Raw genomic sequence first — 18,369 nt, 5'->3', positions numbered from 1 at the left:
TAGATTTTACATTGTATCAATTTATTTTCTTAGATGTTAAATTAAAAAAAAATCAAAAGACAAAATATAGTATTGAAAACTTTTAAAACATGAATAATTGATTGAAACCGAATTGCAACAGATTAATTTAATTTGCTTTAATTCATATTTGATATTACATTTAAACTAAACTAAACTTTAGTAAGGCAAAACATATTTATTTTTATGTGATTAAAAGCCTTTTGTCCGAAAACTGAATCAAACTAAAGTGCAAACACCCAAAATAAAATATAAGGTTAAATATATTTTTTATCCATTAAATTTGGGTCACTTTTATTTTTGGTTTCTAATTTAAAATTTATTTTTATTAATCTTTACATTTTGAAGGTTGTTATTTTAATTCTTTTCTGTAAAAAAATTAAATATTTCAGTCATTTCAAAATCAATTTGAGAACCTTTATCAAGAGAGATTGAAAGGAGTAATTTTCAAAATTCATGGCCTATGTAAAACAAATTTAAATTTGAGAGTAAAAAAAAGTTATCCATATTTAATAGATTAATAATATATAGTATTATAATTAAAATTGAATTGTCTTCTTTAGAAGTGAGGTTAAGCATGTTCACGGAGGACTCACTAATAGAAATGCTTATGTTTTAAGAGGCTTAGCATTAGTGATATGAATACATCAAACCTTAAATAAGAGTTTATGTTTTTGTTTGTTTAAAATTTGATCTGTCCTAACCTATTTAATAAAAATGCAGGATATAGACTTTTTAAAGGATCTATTTATTTAAATAGGTTAGACTTAACCTTATAAAAAAATATATTAGTCCTAATAGGTCAATCTATTTATCTATATAATATAACAAAAATAAACATTCATATTATACCAATAATTATTATTAATTAATTTATAAGACCAAAGTCAAATTATATATGAAAATGGACTTAATTTTGATTTACCCTTTTAACTTTTAGTTACAGAGTCGTGTCATATCATATGGTTTTTATGTTAGTTTTTCGTACGCATTTTGCATTAATTATTCTTTTTTATTGTTCAGCTTTTACGTTTATGTTAGCCATATCATACAAGTTGGCATATTTTTTTATTACTCTTACATTAGTGTTTTAGTTTTTTTTTTTTTAAATTGTACTCTTTGGGATCTACAAATGACGTGATTGATGACATGGCTTTAAAATATGCACGTCAATCCTCCTCTTTAGCTGTTCAATAGTTGTTCAGTTGGGTATATATATATATATATATATATATATATATATATATATATATATATATATATATATATTAATGATAATGTTATTATCCTCTTTTCATATGGCTAGTACTCCATTTATATAATAGCCACTAATATCTATAAGAGTTGTTACCCTGCTATAACAACCCCAACAATCAAGGACTTGAGACTCTCATCCAACGTTATAAATATCAAGTTCTACCTTCACTTTCCATCCATTCTTAGCTCACTCACATACTTACTTGAGTGACAGAGTCCCTTTTGTAGGTACCCCTCCCACTCCTTTAGTGGAGGACACCCATGAGCCCGATGTGTGAGATCGTGGAACCCATCTTGACGACGGTTAACCCTGACATCAGCCAGCTCCAAATTTCGGTAAGTACATTTGGCGCCTGCCATGGGGCTGCAATAAAACTCTCCTTGCAGCCACCTACACAAATGGTCAGTACCCGATCTGGTCTCAGGTGACAACTCCAAGCATTTCTATGGCTTCCTATGGTAGTGAGCTTGTGCTTGACTCATCTTCCATGGCTTCCTATGATAGTGAGCTTGTGCTTGACTCATCTTCTCCTTGAAGTGACGTCTTCAATCATCTTTCTTCCTTCTCCATTACGCTGCCATTCATCTTCAAGAAGCAAAGGATTCCATTGATGAAGAAGGTCCAAGGCCTACAAGCCCCACATAGGAGCTATGTCACGTTGTGACAAAGAAGAACTCAGCAAGTTGAAGGTTGACCACGACGAATTGGAGGCTCATGTGAGACGCCCTCAAGGAGATGAGTACTCCCCTTACACGATCAATGAGCGCACCCAGGGTGAATCACTACCTCAATAGACCAACAATACCCAGGATGATCATAATACCTAACAAACACACTGCTATGAAGGAAGGGTCACTCGACAACATCCTTTTGTAGATTGAATCATGGAAGTCGACCTTCCCTTGGGCTGGAAACCACTCAATTTGGAGCATTGTGATGGGACCACTAATCTAGATGAACACTTGGACGTGTTCCTGACCCAGACTAACCTTTACACCAACGACAATGCGATCCTGTGTCGAGTCTTCCCCACATCCCTCAAGGGGGTGACATTGACATGGTACAGAGGACTCCCCCATATCTATCAATGACTTCGACACCCTTGTTGATTGCTTCAGTTCTTAATACACAACGATCCACTCACACCGCCTAACTTCTACTGCCTTGGCTAGTGATGCAATCCTACCCCGCAAGGGCATTGGATAGAAAAACTCCAACTAGATTGGGCCAGAGATGCAAGAGAAGGCCCTAGGGTTCTTATGAGCCTTAGGGTAGATTTCGGGCCCATGGGCTAAGTACGAGCCCACTTATCTTTGTAAATATTATATTAAGGTTTCATTATTTGTGAGCCTTGTATTTAGGGCTCCATAATGTAGGTAGGGTACCTTAGAAATATAGGATTTTTCAGCCCTTGTATTTTAGGGCACCTAGACTAGTTTTTGTATTAGGGGTAGTTTTGTAATTTCGCATGCACTAAGTGGATATTTGATGTGTGTGGTTGGAAATAAATTTAATTGAATTGGTAGAAGCCCAATCCAATTAAATTTTAGAGGGGGAGGTGAGCATTTGCTTACTACACCCCATTGCCACATCATATAGTCACACTTTGTGCATGTCCTTCATGCTTTTCATGCCTCATGACACCTAAGCACACTTAGTGGAGAATCTTGGAATTGATCTTGGATTAGTGGGCTGAACCATAACTAAAATTCACTAATCATAATTAGTGAAATTTTGGCTCCACAAATTCAATTTCAAATTCAAGTGAAATTTGAATTTCCCTCCAATTTTGTGTGACACTTAGGCTATAAATAGAGGTCATGTGTGTGCATTTTTTTCAACTTTGAACATTTGAATATTAAACTTCAGATTTCAAAGCTCATTTAGAGCACAAAATTTCGTGCTCTTCTCTCCCTCTTCCTTCATTCTTCTCCTTCTTCCTCCAAGCTCTTATCCATGGCCTCCTATGGTGGTGAGCTTCTTCTAGACTCATCTTCTCCTTGAAGTGGCGTCTCCTCTCTCTCTTCCTTCCCCATTTCGCTGCCATTTATCTTCCAAGAAGCAAAGGAATCCATTGATGAAGAAGATCCTAGGCCTACAAGCTCCCATGGAGCTTGCATCAGCTAGTGTACGTCAGGCAAATGATCAGTCACTTTGTAAATTTATGGACGGGTTCAGTCCACTCGTTGTCCAAATCAGAAATCTTAATCCTAAGGTGGCATTCCATTCCATGCTGCTCGCCCTGCGACTTGGCAAGTTTGTGGACAGTTGTTCACTTTCGGCAAGTGCACCGGATCGCGCAAGTAGTATAAAATGGTAAGAACCGAGTATCGAACTCTCGGGGAACTTGTGTTACTTGGTAAAACTATTTCTGTGAATAGGTGTCTAGTGTGAAAAGAGATATGTTTACTATAAAAAGGTATGTAAACTAACTATGAAAAAGGAAAAATCATGTGAGTAATGATGCGTAAAGACAAGTAGACGACACGTTGGTCTTCCTAATAGGTGCCTAATGTTAAAAGGATATTCTCTATTTAACAATGCTTATGCGTTCTATAGTGTCTCCTAAAATGCTAAACCCCGATTCCTCATGATAGTCTAGCCTAATCCCGATCAAGCATCGTTTGTAGATTCCTTTTGTTGGACTAAACTCTGCCAGGACCGCATTAAGACAAACATACAACAACTAGGTTATCGTACCCCAATCCCTCGTGATAGTACAACAAACTAGCCCTGTCCAATCAAGTTCTAAGAATCAGACCAGTTTCCACTGTTGAATGATCCTAAAAACACATGCATCTACGTGATTAAGGCAAAAACATGGTAGAATGAAGTTATGATAGCACAGTGAACACACAAAACATCATTAAATAAATATACAAGTATTTACATCAAGTACCTACAAGGAAGATCCAACAGAGGATTTAACTTTCCATAACTGGGAAGCTTCCTTTACAACAAAGAAGAGCAAGATGAAAGATTGCAGAAATACAAGTAGTGGGGATGTCTCCTCTACCTCTAGGACCTCACAATCACTCACAAACTCATCTCAAGCTCTCAGGACGGCTTCCTCTTCAAGCTCTGGTCTTTACAGATCTTTACGCAACAAAATCTCTCAAACTCTCTGGAACTTGTACCTTTCTCTCTCTAGAACTCTCTAGACATGCAGAAGATTCAAGAAAAGGCCAAACTCCCCTTTCATTTCTGATTTCAGGCTTTAAATAGAGTTTCTAATTTTTGGTCATTTGCTCAGCCGAATTCTGGTTCGCTCAACCATTCATGCGCTCAGCCAGAGAAGGATGGCTCAACTAATCATGCGCTCAGCCAGAGAAGGAAGGCTCAGCCAATTAGGAGACATTTGGCTTAGCACGCCTCTTCTTCGCTTAGCCAATCATGCGCTCATCCAGAGAAGGATGGCTTAACGAACTGCAAAAATCAAACTTCACCAAACTTGCTTATTTTACCTGAAATTAAAATGGAAAGGTTATTAAATACACAAAAGTAGGATACTAAATACTTGTTACCTAAATTTAACAAAAAGTAATTACAAAAATACAAAACAACCATAAATTGGAGGAGATTTGATACAATGTACACAAGTTTCTTACACAAAAGTTAGTCTTATTATCTGACTAACAAACTCTCCCAAATTTACAATTTTGCTTGTCCTCATGCAAATAAAGAACAACTCACTGGTCCTCAAGTGACAAACATGCAGTGACAATTTACAAAGGTGTTTGTGCTACAAAATGTAGAGTGCATGATAACAAAATGAAACAAAATGCCCTAATCAATTGTTTTTCACCAAGCATGTAGTTATTCAAATAGAGGAACATAATGTATGCTATACAATTAAATGAAGTTAGGCACAAGACAGATATCAAGGAAAGTAGCTTAAACCAAAGTCTCACGGCTACTATTTCACTCACGCTCAAGTGTTTAAGCTTTCTATCAATGACGACTAGCAAAAGGTCTAATCTTTGAACTTCATCTCATGTCATAAAGTCAAAAATGCACAAATAGAATTAAAAGGACTTTCATAGGCTTGTAGTGAGGCTTGGCTACAAAGATTATTGGTTTTTCTAGGATTCAAAGGCTTAAATTCTAAGAGAGCATGGATCCTAGACTTAACCAATGTATTTCCTTTCAATTTATTTAGCTTACTCACTTGCCTTTCATTTGACCTTATTACCACAACACACACTCTCTTTGTTGGCATTTTACCTTTCACTCTTTTTTTTTCTCTTTTTTGTTGTTGTGTGTGCTAAGGTGTCTTGCCCTTTTACTTCACATCCCAACTAACTCCCCCAAATTTGGGGCAAATTTCCTTGAACCACATGCTCTCCTAGAATTTAAACAGTTAGCTGGAGATATTCATTCAAGTTCAGGGTTCAATTTGGAAATTTAATTCAGCTCACAAAGGGTGCAAAGGATACAATTATAATTCAAGGTAAGCTTTCTGGTCAAGTAGTTTACAAATAAAACAATGGCCTTCATCACTTTCAAATTTATGCATTTCATTCTAAAATTTAGAGACTGGTACAAAGAATATTACTCAATGCTAGTCATTAACTCACAATTTAAGATCACACTCTCACCGGGTTATGGTTCAAGCTTTTCTTTCTCAATCAATCTGTCTACTGACTAACATTTCTAATTGCAAGCTCACATTCTTGTTCTATCTTTGTCTAGCATACACACTTGCTCAATACTCATGATAAAACACAAGCTCCATTTCAATCATGCATTCATTCCACAATCAATTCACAACACCAATTTCACAAAAAGATCAAGTGTTTGCACTGTATACTCAGAGAATCTAGTTAAGCTATTCAGTATGCTTCAAAACATGCACACTAAGTACTCACAAAAAAAACACAAGTATATAATTATAATTATAAACCAAAATCACAAAAAAAATGTACTAAACCATAGTAGTTATAATAATTTCCAAAAAGGAAAAATCAAGAATTTAGAATTCCTGTGACTGGTCCTGTGTATCCTCCTCATCTGTCAGATGGAAAACAGGGGTAGTAGAAGGAGTAGTAGCTCATCCAGATGCTGACTCTATAGAGTCTTCAGAGATAATAATAATAGGTGAAGATGAGGGAGCTGCTTCAAGCTCGGAAGAAGATGGATCCGCCACTGGAGATGGTGGATTAGCTGGCACTGGTTCGACCTGTGCAGGTGTGGGCTCAAGAGGAGTAGCCTCGTCGGGTCTCACCTGTTGAGGTGTCTGGGCTGTAAAGCTTCCACAATCTCTCACAATCGAAAGTCGAGCTCCAGGCCAGGCTACCTGCTCAAGGAACTGCTCTACATTTGTAATCGGCCTTTGGTGGGCCAATTCTTGCAGGCTCTGCATAATAATAACTTGTCCCTGGAATAAGCTTTGCAGCATAGTGACTGCAGTTTGGGAGCTCTGGGCATCTGGTCCTGTTGATGCAGATGGAGGAGATGGAGTGGATGATGAAGGGATGTCATTTGCTCTGGCCCTGGTTTTCCTTTTTCTTGATGCCATTTGAAATAAAAAGAACTCACAATTCACATTAGACCAACATTTATTCAAGTTAATAAACCACAAAGAAAAGTTGAGATTAACTATGAGTGCTTAGTGGAATATGGCTCGCTTAGTGCGCCCTCAGAAAAATAACACTACGGCTTAGCGCAACAGGGTCACGCTTAGCCAATTATGACAGAAAATTTGTTTCTGCATAATTGGCTTAGCGAAGTAGATACTTGCTTAGCCAAGTCAAGGCTGCACTAAATTGCGCTTAGCTAAATTATCCTTGGTTTAGCATGTGGCAATTGATTAGAAAATTTTCTAAGTTACTTGGGCTTAGCGAGATAGCAACTCGCTTAGCCTCAAGTTTGTCAGCATTAAAGCACACAGTGGCTTAGTGACTTCAGATGTTGCATAGCCATGATGTTCATGTAGAAGATGAACATTCATTAAAAAAGATGAACTCGCTTAGCGCAGCAAGGCTAGCTTAGCAAGTTCGTCTGGAAACGCATATATGCACGCTATAATGAAGAACTCGCTTAGCGCATCAGACGCGCTTAGCGAGTTCATCATGTTTTCCAAAAAAATGCAGAAAATGAACTTCATTTTCTTCCCTTCTTAGTCCACTAAAAGGCACCTATCAAACATGAAAAACCATCACATTTACATATACAGTACAATCCCTAACATAGTCCTAATTTTTACCTAATCTACTTACAGTTTAACCTACAGATTAACTTGCTAACCTCATGTCTTCTATCCTAAGGTTTCAACAAAAGAAAATGCATAAATGAAGTGAGGAACTTACTAGGATCAGCGATGATTCATGAGGATTAACAAAGGATGCAAGGAGAATACCCAAATGCAATGCAAAATTTTTGTTTTTTTTTTTGTTTTTTTTTTGGCTTAGCTCAAAGGGCTTGGCTTAGCGAGTTATGCAGATGAAAAATTCTTGCAAATTTCGCTAAGCCATGCTCAGGGCCAGCTCAGCAAATTAAATGCATCCTATAGTATAGGGGTCTTTGGCTTAGCTAGAAGTTACTTTCTTAGCCAAATATAGGCCGCATATATATTAGGCTTAGCGCAATGACTACTGGCTTAGCCTAATTCAAATCGAACTAAATTCGGCTTAGCTCAATGATGGTCCACTTAGCGCATGACAACTATGTGCTCAGCCAAAGCAATTTGGCTTAGCGAGAAGACTATTTTTTCAGAAAGAAATTTCTAAGTTAAAAATCAGTCCTCTTTCAAGAGAAACCCCTATATCTATTGTCGCAACCTACCCTTCGGCGGGAGGGTGACGCGTGACTCGCGGGATGCGTGTTCCACGAAAGGAATACGCGCGGAGTCGCCACCAACGTTTATTTGAGGAAAACGTCGGAAAAACCGGAAAAGACGCGATCTACGAACTTTTAAGTGAAAGGTTCGGGAGTTGTATTTACGCACGGGGAAGGTATTAGCACCCCACACGTCCGTCCCAAGGGACGGCAGCCTTTAATCGAATGTGCAAACATGACTTTGATTTTTACGTTCCCTTTTATGTCCTTATATCCTTTATACCCTTTTTATATTTTTCTCTTTTTTGCGGTCGACAAGGGTGTTTCCCTTTGCTCCTACGTATTCCTCAATTTGTGATGAGGAAATCAGACCTACGTAGTTCTTTCTTATCAAGTGATTCTTTTTTACTTAAGTGGTGATCATTTTAAGGCGTTGGACCTTAAAAATGATCCATTTTACTTAGTGAGAAATTGAAATGACAAACTTCAAAAGCCTATTTTTGTGGACGAGCTTGACTAGGCGAGTTGATTTTAGCCTTAGTTTCACTTTAGTTATTAATCAATTCGATTAAGAATGAGAAATCCCAAAGAGAAAACGTCCGATTGATTTTCCGCTTTATTTTACTAAAAGATGTCTTTTTGATTATTATATTATTTTTTACCTCTTTTTGATTTCCAACGTGGTTACGGCACGACCGAACGGTCGGAATTTATTTTATCCGAAGTTAATGGATAATACAATTCAAACGTTCGGTGGAAATTTATTTTATTTTTAAGTTAAGCGAGAAATGACTTAAGTAAAATGGCTTAAGCACGTCAAGAGGGGGTATAAAAAGTAAACAAAACGAGAATAAAAATGCACGAAACACAATGTGGACCACTACGGGTACATAGAATGAATCGAAAAGCTTGGTTCGAGGTACTTACCCGTTGAAGATTGAAGAACGATGAAGAACGAATGAAGAACGTCGAAGAACGGTTGAAACCTTTGCGAAATTCTTCACGGAAAACGTTACGGAAACGTTTCGGAAGCGCCTCGGCTTAGATTTTCTTCACGGAAACGATTTTTCCAAGCAAATTCGAAAGAGAGAGAAGTGCCAAAGGGGCTGAACCCCTTCCTTCTTCACTTCCTCCCCTATTTATAGCAAAATAGGGGAGGTGGTTGCCGCCCAGCTCGCCCAGGCGAGCTCAGCTCGCCCAGGCGAGCCAGGTTGCTTCCTCCAGAAGCAACAGCCTTCTGGAGGAATATTCTGGAGGGCCCAAGTGGGCCTGGGTGCTATTTGCACCCCCATTTTTACTAAGTACACCCCCTCTACTTTTTTTGGTGATTCTTTTTCCGTAAAGTCACGGAAACTTACGAATTCCGTAACGATACTTGTTTTCTTTCCGTAATGTTACGGAACCTTGCGGATTACATAATCATCCCCTTTTTGACTTACGGAATGTTACGGAACCTCACTTAATTATGCAACGATGCTTCCATTTGATTTCCGGTGTGACACGGAAACTCACGGATTGTGCACCTATATTTTTTTGGTTTTTCGGCATGTCCTGGAATTTCACAAATTGCCTAATGATGGATGCCAAGCACCTCACAAGGACCAAAGAAAGGTCGCATGTCATCAAGCAAAGGTCCCCGGACGAAATTAGGGTATGACAGTTGCCCCTCTTTACTTGTCTTTTATTGGAGATAAAAGGAAAGTAAAGATAAGACACTAATTTCGTTCCTCTCGATTTGACGAGAGTCGCGGGTGACCATAAAATCTCCACATGCAAATGACTTGTTGTTCCCAGAATTTCACAAATTGCCTAATGATGGATGCCAAGCACCTCACAAGGACCAAAGAATGGTCGCATGTCATCAAGCAAAGGTCCCCGGACGAAAATCAGTGTATGACACTAATTTCGCTCCTCTCGGTTGACGAGAGTCGCGGGTGACCATGACTTGTCGTTCCTAGAATTTCACAAATTGCCTAATGATGGATGCCAAGCACCTCACAAGGACCAAAGAATGGTCGCATGTCATCAAGCAAAGGTCCCCGGACGAAAATCAGTGTATGACACTAATTTCGCTCCTCTCGGTTGACGAGAGTCGCGGGTGACCATGAAATTTCCGCATGTAAATGACTTGTTGTTCCCGGAGGAACAAAAGGTGCAGAAGACTATGTCAGCCTCTTCATGCTATCAAGCGTTCTGTCTTACAGATAGCAAAAGAATGTTTATACGGATAACCACTCGGGTATTTTCGCGTATCATCGGGCACGCCGCCTCTGGATGATACAAGGGTGCAGAATGACCAAATTTGGTCTGTGCTTGTCATCGGGCCCGCCGCCTCTGGATGACAAAAGGGTGCGGATAACCGTAAGGTATCTCCGCGTATCATCCGGCCCGCCGCCTCTGGATGTTACAAGGGTGCAGAATGACCAAACTTGGTCTCTGCTTGTCATTGGGCCCGCCGCCTCTGGATGACAAAAGGGTGCGGATAACCGTAAGGTATCTCCGCGTATCATCGGGCCCGCCGCCTCTGGATGATACAAGGGTGCAAAATGACCAAACTTGGTCTCTGCTTGTCATCGGGCCCGCCGCCTCTGGATGACAAAAGGGTGCGGATAACCGTAAGGTATCTCCGCGTATCATCGGGCCCGTCGCCTCTGGATGATACAAGGGTGCAGAATGACCAAACTTGGTCTCTGCTTGTCATCGGGCCCGCCGCCTCTGGATGACAAAAGGGTGCGGATAACTGTAAGGTATCTCCGCGTATCATCGGGCCCGCCGCCTCTGGATGATACAAGGGTGCAGAATGACCAAACTTGGTCTCTGCTTGTCATCGGGCCCGCCGCCTCTGGATGACAAAAGGGTGCGGATAACCGTAAGGTATCTCCGCGTATCATCGGGCCCGCCGCCTCTGGATGATACAAGGGTGCAGAATGACCAAACTTGGTCTCTGCTTGTCATCGGGCCCGCCGCCTCTGGATGACAAAAGGGTGCGGATAACTGTAAGGTATCTCCGCGTATCATCGGGCCCGCCGCCTCTGGATGATACAAGGGTGCAGAATGACCAAACTTGGTCTCTGCTTGTCATCGGGCCCGCCGCCTCTGGATGACAAAAGGGTGCGGATAACTGTAAGGTATCTCCGCGTATCATCGGGCCCGCCGCCTCTGGATGATACAAGGGTGCAGAATGACCAAACTTAGTCTCTGCTTGTCATCGGGCCCGCCGCCTCTGGATGACAAAAGGGTGCGGATAACTGTAAGGTATCTCCGCGTATCATCGGGCCCGCCGCCTCTGGATGATACAAGGGTGCAGAATGACCAAACTTGGTCTCTGCTTGTCATCGGGCCCGCCGCCTCTGGATGACAAAAGGGTGCGGATAACCGTAAGGTATCTCCGCGTATCATCGGGCCCGCCGCCTCTGGATGATACAAGGGTGCAGAATGACCAAACTTGGTCTCTGCTTGTCATCGGGCCCGCCGCCTCTGGATGACAAAAGGGTGCGGATAACTGTAAGGTATCTCCGCGTATCATCGGGCCCGCCGCCTCTGGATGATACAAGGGTGCAGAATGACCAAACTTGGTCTCTGCTTGTCATCGGGCCCGCCGCCTCTGGATGACAAAAGGGTGCGGATAACTGTAAGGTATCTCCGCGTATCATCGGGCCCGCCGCCTCTGGATGATACAAGGGTGCAGAATGACCAAACTTAGTCTCTGCTTGTCATCGGGCCCGCCGCCTCTGGATGACAAAAGGGTGCGGATAACCGTAAGGTATCTCCGCGTATCATCGGGCCCGCCGCCTCTGGATGATACAAGGGTGCAGAATGACCAAACTTAGTCTCTGCTTGTCATCGGGCCCGCCGCCTCTGGATGACAAAAGGGTGCGGATAACCGTAAGGTATCTCCGCGTATCATCAGGCCCGCCGCCTCTGGATGATACAAGGGTGCAGAATGACCAAACTTAGTCTCTGCTTGTCATCGGGCCCGCCGCCTCTGGATGACAAAAGGGTGCGGATAACCGTAAGGTATCTCCGCGTATCATCGGGCCCGCCGCCTCTGGATGATACAAGGGTGCAGAATGACCAAACTTAGTCTCTGCTTGTCATCGGGCCTGCCGCCTCTGGATGACAAAAGGGTGCGGATAACCGCAAGGTATCGCCGCGTATCATCGGGCCCGCCGCCTCTGGATGATACAAGGGTGCAGAATGACCAAACTTAGTCTCTGCTCGTCATCGGGCCCGCCGCCTCTGGATGACAAAAGGGTGCGGATAACCGCAAGGTATCTCCGCGTATCATCGGGCCCGCCGCCTCTGGATGATACAAGGGTGCACGTCACATGACCTCAAGGTCAGTATGACAAAGATTATGGGTCGGCCGACAAAAGCAAGGCTCTTGCTCCTACGTATCCTCCAATGAGGAAATCAGACCTACGTAGTTCTGGATAACTTGTGAGACTGGAAAAAGTCTCGGTGTTTTCTCCACTAAAATGCAAACATGCTTTAGCAAAGAGACAAATATTCCAACTGATTTAGAGCAGCATATGCTTTTTTGAGTGAAAAACAATGCGTCTACCGGGGAAGGAGAGTCTGCTGATGAAATCTCCCATAACCATAAATGAGATTTTGGATGTTAGCATTTCGTTTCTAAATGACCATTTAGAGGAAACACTGGGTTCGACAAAAATAGAAGAAATCCACTCAAAGTGTATCAATCTCGCACAGGTAAGTGTTTCATCCTAATTCCGAACCATAGATATGTCATGACTTGACTTTGCAAATTATTTCCTATCAAATCAAAAATTACATGCGTGATCATGGATCAAATAGGACTTCCCTTGGGAATGGGTTCTTTTGGTGGTTTCTTCTTTCGGCTTTTGTGTGTTTTTGGCTTTTGATTTTTTTTTGTTGGCTTTTTCTTTTTCTGTTTTTGTTTAGTGCGGGGCGAAAAAGTCGCTAACGCACGGGATTTTGGTTGGTAATCAAAGGGAGAAGACCATTTTAGGTCGTGGTTTCCTTTCCTTCTTCTTGTTCATTTGGTGACAATTCTGTACTGTTCAGATATTGTCTGGTCCAAAGACCTCTCTGCACATTTCTTCTGGTTTCTTTGACCAGGAGCTTCCTTCTTTTTTACTTTCTCCCATTCTTTGGTTGGGAATTTTCTTTTCTTTTTCTTTCTCCCACTCTTTGATTGGGAATTTCCTTTCTTTTCTTTTTTCTCTTTCTCCCACTCTTTGATTGGGAATTTCCACTTCCTTTTTTGCTTTCTCTTTGATTGGGAATTTCCTTTCCTTCCTTTTTTGCTTTCTCTTTGATTGGAAATTTCCTTTCCTTCTTTTTTTTTTTTTTCCGAGGGTAAGGTTTATGGTGAGTCAGGATTTTGGCTCAAGGCTTGTAGAATGGCTAGACATGATACATGTCAGGGTTTGGTTTGGTTCAAGGATAAAAAGGGATGCCCCACATTATTTCCATGACACAAATGCAAAAATGATGATTTGGAAATTTTATGCAAAACTGGTCATGCATGCACCTATGCGGACACTCAAGTGTCAAATTTTTATGGTCATGTGATGCTAGGGCTCAGGATTCATTTCCTCCATTTTAGTCAACCCAATGTTTCCAAAATATGTTCTTTTATCAATTTGTGCATTCATCCGAGTCCATTTCGAGCGTCCGGGAAAACTTCACAGCATTCACCCTTCAGGTGTATACACATTTTTTCCAAAACTAGTTATGATCAGTGAATTTTTCCAAAGAAAAGTTGGAAGTCATCTCTTTTCAAAAGCATGTTGGTTTTTCAGCTAGACAACTTATTTTTCTTTTTTCTCCTTCTTTTTTTTTATCATTATCATTTGTTTATTTCTTTTTCTTGTTTGTTTCCCCCCCCCCCCCCCTTTTTTTTCATGAGGTATTTTGCTACCTAAACATGTGTATATTTTTGCGAGGTATTTTTGCTATATACATGCATATCCAAGGTATCTTGCTACCTAAACATACATATATATGTTTTGTAAGGTATTTTTGCTGTATACATGCATATCCAAGGTATCTTGCTACCTAAACATACATATATATATTTTGTGAGGTATCTTTTTGCTACATACATGCATATCCAAGGTATCTTGCTACCTAAACATACATATATATATTTTGTGAGGTATCTTTTTGCTACATACATGCATATCCAAGGTATCTTGCTACCTAAACATACATATATATATTTTGTGAGGTATCTTTTTGCTACATACATGCATATCTAAGGTATCTTGCTACCTAAACATACATATATATATTTTGTGAAGTGTGTTTTTGTTTACATACATGCATATCTAAGGTATCTTTCTACCTAAACATACATATATATATTTTGTGAGGTATGACTACCTTCCGAGCTTGTGCTCGTTTTATTTAAATTCCTAGGATCATGAGCAACTAGGTGTGTCTTACTATGAAAAGTGATCAAATAACAAGCATAGATTCAAAAGGTACTAGGTTGCCTCCTAGTAGCGCTTCTTTAACGTCTTTAGCTGGACGCCTTATGACTTGTCGGTCACTGACCTAGTACTTTCCTTACCTTTGGCTTTGGACTTGGTTGCCTATTGGTCGGCCATGGGTCGTAAGCAACGCTCTAACCTTTTTGTGGATGAGCTGAGGTGAACTCTAAAGGTGGTGGTGGTGCGTCTATTGCCCACTACCGACCATCCCCAGGCTGCTGTGGTGTTTTGCCTTGCGCCTGCCTAGAGACGCAGTACTTCTTGATGAAAGCTCGATTAGTAGAGGGCCTGATGCCCTTGCTGGAGGTGACAGGTACTCCGTAGAACTGACAGAGACCCGTAATTAGAGCTTGACAACTCCAAGACCCTGTTGGCCTTCTTCGGGTCCACTAGGTGTCTTGCGGGCACAATCCTCGTAAACAATAGATGACATCAGAAATCAGTTGGGGGAGGTGCATACTTACCTATGCCACGACGACATGAACTTGCTGGGGGGAACAGGCGCCCTGTAGGGCCGACAGAGGCCCGTAACCAGAGCTGGAAACCCCAGGGCCCTGTTGGACTTCTTCAGTTCCACTGGGTGTCTTTGTGGGTGCGATCCCTGCAAACAATAGATGGTATCAGAAATCAGTTGAACCATATGCATACTTACCCATGTCGGGACGACACAGACCAACTGATACTTTTGCAGGGGGAGATTGGCATTGCGGTCGCTGGGCAGAATGTTGCTAAGTAGCAATGTCATCTATATCTGTGTAAGAGTGGTCATGTTGGTGCGCATGATCCGCACTCGTCTCTTTGCAGCGGCACGGGTGAAATCTTGCCCCGGTATGCATAGTAGCTGTGTGATAGCCTCCCTCTCTGGTTGTGCTCGCACAGTTGGCCGTCCTCCAATATTAGGGGGTGGCCCAGGAACCGTTAAAAGGAAACTACTGGTCCCTTAACCGGGAGTGCAAGTCTTGGTTAAGCATTTAAGGATAGAGGACCTTAAATTCTCTTAAGGTACGGATGTGGAGCACACTGAAAATGAGGACACGTAGCCCTCTAAAGGTGAGGGCGTGCAACCCTCTCAAGGCGAGGATGTATAGTCCTCTAAAGGTGAGGGCGTGTAGTCCTCTCAAGTTGAGGGCGTGCAACCCTCTGTTGGCGAGTACGTGTAGTCCTCTAAAGGTGAGGGCGTGTAGCCCTCTGTTGGCGAGGACGTGTAGTCCTCTAAAGGTGAGGGCGTGTAGCCCTACGAAGGTGAGGACATGCAGTCCTCTGATGGTGAGGGCGTGTAGCCCTCTGAAGGTGAGGACGTGTGGTCCTCTAAAGGTGAGGGCGTGTAGCCCTATGAAGGTGAGGACATGTAGTCCTCTGAAGGTGAGGGTAACTAGTACCCAAGGTGAGGGCGAGTAGCCCTCTCAAGGCGAGGACGTGTAGTCCTCTGGAGGTGAGGGCGTGCAGCCCTCTGATGGTGAGGACATGTAGTCCTCTCAAGGCGAGGACATGTAGTCCTCTAGACGTGAGGGCGTGCAGCCCTCTGATGGTGAGGACATGTAGTCCTCTCAAGGCGAGGACGTTTAGTCCTCTCAAGGCGAGGACGTTTAGTCCTCTCAAGGTGAGGGCGTGCAGCCCTCTGTTGGCGAGGACGTGTAGTCCTCTAAAGGTGAGGGCGTGTAGCCCTACGTTGGCAAGGACGTATAGTCCTCTCAAGGTGAGGGCGTGCAGCCCTCTGTTGGCGAGGACGTGTAGTCCTCTAAAGGTGAGGACGTGTAGTCCTCTGACGGTGAGGGTAACTAGTACCCAAGGTGAGGGCGTGTAGCCCTCTCAAGGCGAGGACATGTAGTCCTCTGGAGGTGAGGGTGTGCAGCCCTCTGATGGTGAGGACGTGTAGTCCTCTCAAGGCGAGGATGTATAGTCCTCTGGAGACAAGGGTACTAGTACCCATGGGTTCACCCTTATGAGAAAGCAAGAGATCGACTCATCGAGAGGGTCGGTCATCCCAAATCCACACGATTGGATATTAGATGTAGGAAATCTATGCAGTTAACATGATTTTTAGGGATGCAGATGCATGCAACCTTTGTCTTGAAATGCGGTAAATGCAGACTTCATATGAAACAATGCAATGTAATGGAAAGTTTGTACAACGTTCATGACATTCTTTCCCTATTTTGTGATTTTGATTTTGATTTAATTTTTTTGGAAAACACAGATTGACTGTCCTTTTGAAAGAGGTGATAATTCATGCAACCTCATCCTATCTTTTTGCAAATCTCTCCGGGAACTCCCTCAGAGTATGTGTTCTGTTTGATTTAGTCACTTGACCATTTTGGAGCGACGGCAATGGAGTCGTTTGATGTTTGATCAATCCATTGAAATCCTAGGGTTTGTCCCCCTTTTTTGTTAAAAACATCGATGGGTGAGAACTTTTGACCGGCCCCTATGTTCACTTGAGGCTCATGCACGGTGCCCCTCATTGCCCCAGTGTAAGGCTTTGAGGTATCAATCGTTGCCTTTCGTCATGACCTTGTAGGAGGGAACCTATTGGGTGAGAACTTCTAATCTGCCCCTAGGTTCGCTTGAAGTTTTTGCATGGTGCCTTTCGTTGCCCCAGTGTAGGGCTTAGAGGTACCAATTGTTGTCTTGTTTTCACGACCTCCTAGTGAGGAAGAATGAAAGAAGCAGTTGATTCTTGCAAAAAAGAATTTTCCAAGGACGAGAACTAATTGAAGGATCTTTCAGTTGATGGATTAAGTCAAATGACTCCTATGTAGAAGCAAGATGTTTTGATGTCTTGATGATGCTAAAGGATCAAGTGCTTCTAAGTTTTATCCAAGAAAATCAAGATATATGATCAAGTTTGATCTCTTTAGAATCTTTAGGAAGAAGTTTCCAAATTGAAACAAACAAAGGTTTGACCAAAGAATTCTATCATTTCAATTTGAGATTTGCTCTCTGGTAATCGATTACCAGTAGTTAAAAATGTTTTTATTCAAATTTTTAAAACCTGTAATCGATTACGTAAGTCTTGTAATTGATTACCAGAGGGGATTTTCAGAAAATAATTTCCAAGAGACATATCTATTCAAATGTTTTATGAACGGCCATTCAAATGTTTTAAAGAGAGTTTTCATTGCCCAAACAGTTTTATCCTCTCGAAAGATCAAGAGTTTTTCTGAACTGAAATGTCTTATCCTCTCAAAAAGATTCCTTGGTCAACCACTTGCTTATTCAATAAGGAATTTTTGATTGATCTTCATTTTACAATCTACCTCTTTTACGAGAGACCTCTTCTTCTCTTCTTCTTATTTCTGAAAAGGGATTAAGAGACCGTGGGTCTCTTGTTGTAGAGGATTCCTGAACACAAGGGAAGGGTTGTCCCTATGTGCATTGTTAATCCGAAAAGAGAGAGTGAAAGTTTAATTGGGGAATAATATTTGCATCTTAATTCAATCCCCTCTTCTTCTCAAGGTAACTGAGGCCATTTGTCCAACATCCTATTCTTGATAACTCACTTCTCTCTAAAAAGACAAAATGAGGTCACATGAATGTCTATATTTTTACTTGAAAACACAGTCAATCAAATGCCTTTTTATTTTGAAACTTATTTTTTATTTTGAAACTTATTTGTTTTGAACTTTGCTCGTTGTTTTACGGCACCCCCACCAACGTGCAAGATGAGTAATCTCTGATTGAACGGTCTTGGAAGTCAACACTCAGGAGCGCATGTTGCTTGAGCAAACAGACCAATGGCTTACACTCACATTCCGGTGGAAGTTGAATAAGCAAAGATGTGTTCGTGAGAGGATGTCCATTTTATCTATATCATTTAACATTGTAACTGTGGTT

General features: G+C 41.7%; 1 pseudogene; it reads right to left on the bottom strand.

Moving 5' to 3' along the window:
• The window catches only part of LOC114386068, a 138,572-nt pseudogene extending 136,937 nt beyond the window's left edge, over window positions 1–1,635 (bottom strand).
• Window positions 1,636–18,369: the final 16,734 nt, after the last annotated feature.

Source organism: Glycine soja, chromosome 15, assembly GCF_004193775.1.
Source record: "Glycine soja cultivar W05 chromosome 15, ASM419377v2, whole genome shotgun sequence".
Classification (NCBI taxonomy): Eukaryota; Viridiplantae; Streptophyta; class Magnoliopsida; order Fabales; family Fabaceae; genus Glycine; species Glycine soja.
Note: the sequence above shows the minus strand (reverse complement) of the source record. Positions and strands in the feature narration are given on the sequence as shown.